The 6,214-nt window shown below is 51.8% G+C and overlaps 4 non-coding genes across 4 annotated transcripts; 2 read left to right on the top strand and 2 right to left on the bottom strand.

Annotated features, from left to right (window-relative positions):
• Positions 1–260: 260 nt before the first annotated feature.
• Positions 261–420, bottom strand: LOC127587113 (U1 spliceosomal RNA). The gene has a single exon (XR_007958744.1). It is a non-coding gene; the product is annotated as a U1 spliceosomal RNA (small nuclear RNA).
• A 1,939-nt stretch (positions 421–2,359) lies between these two features.
• trnan-guu (transfer RNA asparagine (anticodon GUU)) lies at positions 2,360–2,433 on the top strand. The gene has a single exon. It is a non-coding gene; the product is annotated as a tRNA-Asn (tRNA).
• A 1,204-nt stretch (positions 2,434–3,637) lies between these two features.
• On the bottom strand, positions 3,638–3,796 carry LOC127587108 (U1 spliceosomal RNA). The gene has a single exon (XR_007958742.1). It is a non-coding gene; the product is annotated as a U1 spliceosomal RNA (small nuclear RNA).
• A 2,104-nt stretch (positions 3,797–5,900) lies between these two features.
• Positions 5,901–5,972, top strand: trnad-guc (transfer RNA aspartic acid (anticodon GUC)). Its single transcript has one exon. It is a non-coding gene; the product is annotated as a tRNA-Asp (tRNA).
• The last annotated feature ends 242 nt before the right edge of the window (positions 5,973–6,214 follow it).

The raw sequence follows: 6,214 nt of genomic DNA, 5'->3' as shown, positions 1-6,214 counted from the left end.
ACTCACCCTTGCTGGCACAGGTACAAAACCTCGGCGGGGCAGGGCGCGGGTATGGGGTCTGAAAGGACAACAGGTTGTGCAAGTAAAGATCAGAAGACTGAACTGTCATTTGGAGAGGCGGAAGCCATAGAATTGACGAGACGGGCGGCATCATCAGTCCTCTTCTGAACGCTGAATGTTTCCGTAACCACAGGCGACAAAGGGCATGCGGGGGATAAAGTCAGAATAAGTTTAATGTAATTATAGGTTTGACTGAAGATCAGGGAGAGCGGGAACACAGTCCCCACCACCAAATATTTAACGGTCGAGTATCCCACAATGAGGACATGGCAGACGTCAGCACACCCGAAGTGCAGTGGTCAAGACTTAGCCCGGGAGAACAGCCTTGTGATTCCCGTCACTCCCCTGCCAGATTAGTACACTGGACCCTGCGGCACCCCGCTACTCCCCACCAGTCACTGTCCGGTCTGGCTGTGTCGCTCTGGGAATTGGAGCCGCCGTTAATTCGCCGACCGTTATATCCGGAACAAGGAACACACAGAGGGGAAGATAAACAGAATGTCAGACAGCAGGGCCGCAGTAACAGGGTTATTGAAATCATGTCAAACACAGTCATTGCTGAAATGTCGGGAACGAGATATCCGACAGGGAGAGAACACAGACAGCACAGGGATAGTGACCGAATGGGGCGGGAAGTAAGGAATAAGGAAAGGAAGATAGAAAGACAGGGGAGGAGAGACAGAAGGGAAATGTCAGGAAAGAAAGAGAAGTCAGCGAGGGAAAAGAAACGACAAATAAAACCGCTAGAAGGGAAGGCGGAACATTCACAACGCAGCAACATAACGCAATGTTTACCCAACAGCACAGTGGCGCAGCGGCAGCTTGCTGGGCGCATAACCCAGAGGTCGACGGCTCTTTACCTCAGCGGAAACAGCAATTTACCAAGGACGAGAGAATGAATCCAAACTGCTTACACACAGACACAAAGATGGGAATCAGAACAAAGAGATCCGGGCTGGTTAGCATTGGAATTCGGATATTCTCGCTGAGCAGAGGGAGTGACGGAAGCTCTAAACGGACATCAGAAGCTGCGGGGGATAGTCAGCAGGATGTTGTCTGTGGAGGAGCGTTTCAGTTATGAGCAGAGACTGGATAGACTGGGGGTATTTTCCATGGAGCGAAGGAGGGTGATGGGACCGTGGAGAGTTATCTCACATTATGAGCGGCGGAGACAGTGGGGAACCGTTCTCTGTACCTGACGTGTGTGTAACCGGAGAGCATCAGAGGAAGAACTTCCTCACAAAGAGGGTGATTGGAATCTGGAGCACACCCCTAGGTGGGTGCTGGAGGCGGGGACCCTCACGGTGTTTGACAAGTATCCAGACGAGCCCTAGATTCGCCAAGACACTGAAGGCAACAGACTCAGTGCTGGTAGGTGAGATTAGTACGGATGTGTACTAAATGGTCAGTATGGACGTGATGGGGCGAAAGGCCTGTTTCTGTGCTGCATGACGCTGTGACTCTATTTTACATCTGTGAGTGGAGAAGAGCGGATAAATTTCCTCTGGGAACGGTGGGGGGGAATGAGGGGAGAGATCCCACAGGGTGAACACAGGCAGAGAGCGGAGTGTGAATACACTGACGTCACTCGGTGCGAACACGTCGTCTGGAACATGTTGGGATGTGTCCTCGTTTGTTGAAGGAATCTGGGACAGAGTGAAAACAGGAAGTTGCACTGATCCGTTCATCGATATCCCGGGAAAAGGTGGGGGACGGGAATTCCTTCACTGATCCACTGTCCTGCCCACAGTGAATAATAATGAATGGAACAGTGATGGGATCTCTCTTACACTCCCTGACCGGAACTCAATGAATCCACGAAGCCGCACGCGAGTTATCAGGAGGAGACCGCTCGGCCCCTCTGTTCTGCATAGGGTTGAATTTTGAGACAATTGAAACTCTCCAACCTGCGATGGAATCGAACCCGGGTCAACTAGCTTGGAAGGCAGCTATGCTCACCACTATACCACCATCGCTCCATCATGCTGCAGTAGATTCGGGTACTGAACCGCCACCAGTGCTGTTTGACTCTGTGACTCGATAGTCAGTCCCCGAGTTGCTTCCTGATGGATCATTCCTCACTCTTCTTCAGTCCCTGTTCCGTTACGGTTCTGTTTATCTCTCTCTACAGATGCTGCCCGACCCGCTGAGTGTTTCCATCATTTTCTGTTTCATAATTTCCAGGACTCCCTGATTCAAACCATTGATGCAAATTGTGAAAAGCCGGGTTCCAGCTCCGATCCCTGGTCACCGCCTCCCAACCCGGGAATGGCCCATTCATTCCCGCTTCCTTCACTGTGTCTCTGTGGCACAATCGGTCAGCGCGTTCGGCTGTTAACCGAAAGGTTGGTGGTTCGAACCCACCCAGGGACGCTGGCGATCCGGCAGCCTTTGATGTGCGTGTCATTGTCAGCTGGGTAACACTGCGCTGTCCGGAGGCAGCCGCTCCTTGCTACCGCCTCACTGGGTTCAGTGGGAACCCTCCCTGCGGGGTATCACGTCCGGAGTCCGGATGTTCCGCTTCCCTTTCACCGGGATGTACATGTTTCGTAAAGCAACGTCCCTGGAACTCGTTGGGTCTAATGTTGTGCTTCATTTGTTTGCTTCCTGGGCTTTGATCATTCAGTATGACTCTGAATAATATCTGACGTTAAACAGAGGGAGGTGAAACGATGGAAAAGGGAAGTGAATTTGGATGATCAACCATGAACTTACTGAACGGGGGCGCAGTGATTTATGCCCAGTGGGGGAAACACGGGGGCCACCACGGGGTGGGGGTGGAGGCATTCTTGCCTCTAAAGCTACAACAAACAATATTTTGCGGGAACTCAGCGGGTCCAGCAGCGCCTGTGTGGGGAAGGAATTGTCGACGTTTCCAGTCAAATCCCCGCATTGTCCCCACGTCAGTCCTGATGCAGGGTTTCGACCCAAAACGTCGACAATTCCTTTCCTCCCACAGATGCCGCTCGACCGCTAATTCCCTCCAGCAGATTGCTGGTTGCTCCAGATTCCAGCATCTGCAATCTCCTGTCTGTCAAAATCTGCTCCCTTCTATCGGGAATGTAGCTCAGTGGGAGAGCGCATGCTTTGCATGTATGAGGTCCTGGAATTAATCCCCGGCATCTCCACGCTGATGATCTTGAATTTTGAATAACGCGCGGAAATTCCTGGAGAAACGCGATGCTGTCCCGAGCCCCAGAGAGCTGGGAAAGTGATGTCTAACAGCGATAAATCACTTCCAATCTTCCGGCCATCTCTCAGACATCCTCCTCCTTGGTTAGTATAAACCTTTCATTGATACTCCTTTCAAACTTAAATATAAGGTACAAATATTTCATTGATATTCTCGGTGGAACAGAGCGCAAGTCAAAGGTCTGAGCGGACAACATATTGTGCAGCTAAAAGATCAGGAGACTGAACTGTCATTTGGAGAGGCGTAATCTATAGAATTGATGAGGTAGGCGACAGCGTCAGTCCCGTTCTGAACGCCTAACGTCTCCGTTACCACAGGCGACAAAGGACATGCGGGGGATAAGGTCAGAATAAGTTGAATGTAATTCTAGGATTGACTGAAGATCAGGGAGACCGCGAACACCTTCCACACCACCACACATTTTACAGTCGAGTGTCCCACATTTGGGACACAGCAGGCGTCAGCGCGCCCGGAGTGCAGTGGGCGAGCCTCCGCCCGGGTATCAGCCTTGAGATCCCCGTAACTCCCCTGCCAGATCAGTACACAGGACCCTGCGGCACCCCGCTACTCCCCACCTGTTGCTGCCCGGTCCAGCCGCGTTGCTCTTGGAATTGCTGCAGCCGTTAATTCGCCGACGGTTATATCCAGAACACGGAACACACACAGGAGGAGATAAACAGAATGTCCGTCAGCAGGGCCGCAGTAACAGGGTCAAAGACAACATGTCAAATACAGTCATTGCTGAAATGTCGGGAACGAGATATCCGACCGGGAGAGAGCACAGACAGCACAGGGATAGTGACCGGATTGGGCAGGAAGTAAGGAACAGGGAAAGGAAGACAGAGAGACAGGGGAAGGGCGACAGAAGGGAAATGTCAGGAGAGAAAGAGAAGTCAGCGAGGGAAAAGAAACGACAAATACAAATGATGGAAGGGACGGCGGAACATTCATAGCGCAGCAACATCACACAATGTTTACCCAACAGCAGAGTGGCGCAGCGGCAGCGTGCTGGGCCCACGACCCAGAGGTCGATGGAGCTAAACATCTCTCTGCTATTTACTACGTCGTAAACAGCAATTTACCAATGAAGAGAGAATCCAAACTTCTTGCACACCGACACCAAAGATGGGAAACAAAACAAAACTTCGGGCTGGTTTGCCGTAAAAGTAAGATATTATCGTCGAGCAGAGGGAGTGACGGAAGCCCTAGATGGAGAGGAGAGGGTGCGGGGGAGAGTCACCAGGATGATATCTGAGGTAGAGCGTTTCAGTTATGAGCAGGGACTGGATAGATTGGGGCGTTTTCCATGGAGCGGATGCTGGTGACTGGGACCTTGCAGAGTTATCTCATATAATCAGGGGCGGAGATGGTGAGGAACTTCCACCCATTGCAGACATGTCTTTCACCGGAGGGCATCAGAGGAAGAAATTCCCCACGAGGAGGGTGTTTACAATCTGAAACCCACCCCCTGAGTGGGTGCTGGAGACAGGGACACACGCGGTGTTTGACAAGTATCCAGACGAGCCCTGGAATCGCCAAGGCACTGAGGACAACGGACTAAGTGCTGTATGAGAGATTATTCTGGATTGGTACTTGTTGGTCAGCATGGACATGATAGGCCAAAGGGTCGGTTTCTGTGCTGCAGAACCCTATGACTGTGAGTGGATAAGAGAGGTTTAAAGTTCCTCTGGGAACGGAGGGGGGGGGGATGAGGGGAGGATCCCACAGGGTGAACACAGACATAGAGCGGGGCGTGAACAGTGACGTCACTCGGTGTGAACACGTCACCTGGGACATGCTGGGATGTGTCCTCGGTTGTTGTGGGGATCTGGGACAGAGTGAAGGTAGGGAGCTGCACTGAATTCGTTCATCGATCTCCCGGGCAAAGGTGGGGGACGGAAATTCCATCCCTGATCCACTGACCTGCCCACAGTGAACAATAATGAACGGAACCGCGATGGAATCTCTCTTACACTCACTGATAGAACTCAGTGAATCCAGGAAGCCGCACGAGAGTTAGCGGCACCAGACCGCTCGTCCCATCGTGTTCTGCACAGATCGTGTTCTGATTTTAAAAATCCACAACCTGCGATGACCGGGAATCGAACCCGGGTCAACTGCTTGGAAGACAGCTATGCTAACAACTATACCCCCATCGCTCCATGATGCTGCAGGAGATGCGGGTACTGACCGTCTCCAGTGCTGTTTGACTCTCTGACCCAGACCCCGAGCTGCCTTCCGACGGGTCATTCCTCACTCTGCTGCAGTCCCTGTTCCGTCCAGTTGATGTCGCCAACTTCCAGCAGACAGGAGTCGCACACCGCCCAGTAATTATTCAGCCGAGATCGGACCGAGGTGAGAGTCGACCCCTGAGATAAAGGGCTACAAATCATTTCCTGCCTCACCCATAACTCAACTAGAAAAATAATTCCTGATTAGAAATAACCTTTCCAACCACACGCGGCTCAGCCCTAATGGGAGCCCCACCTCCGGAAAGTCTTGAACACAATAAGTGACTGAATCGCTAAAAGATAGACCCCTCCGGTCACACAGTGAACGTTAACAGTGAACGAACAAACACGGGGGTGATGCTGTGAACTCTCCGGTACACTCACATCTGCATGATAGTCCACAGACACCTGTCGGTTCCTCGTTAGTATAGTGGTCAGTATCCCCGCCTGTCACGCGGGAGACCGGGGTTCAATTCCCCGACGGGGAGATGGGTTGCCTGCTTTCAAGGTTAACTGGAAATACCAGAGAAATTTTAACAATAAAATGCAAGAGCGACAAAGAGTTTGTTGTCGCAGTGATCAGTTCATTTTATATCTGGAATGTGGAACAGGCCGGTCTGCAGTGCCCAGGACGGGAGAGTCTCCCGAGAAGGGACTTTGTGTAGAGCCTCAGGAACATCTGAAGCATTTTGCAGAGAACGATCCCAGTGAACATGTTTTACAGCGGAGG

The sequence above is a fragment of the Pristis pectinata genome, chromosome 38 (genome assembly GCF_009764475.1).
Source record: "Pristis pectinata isolate sPriPec2 chromosome 38, sPriPec2.1.pri, whole genome shotgun sequence".
In the NCBI taxonomy this organism is placed as follows: Eukaryota; Metazoa; Chordata; class Chondrichthyes; order Rhinopristiformes; family Pristidae; genus Pristis; species Pristis pectinata.
Note: the sequence above shows the minus strand (reverse complement) of the source record. Positions and strands in the feature narration are given on the sequence as shown.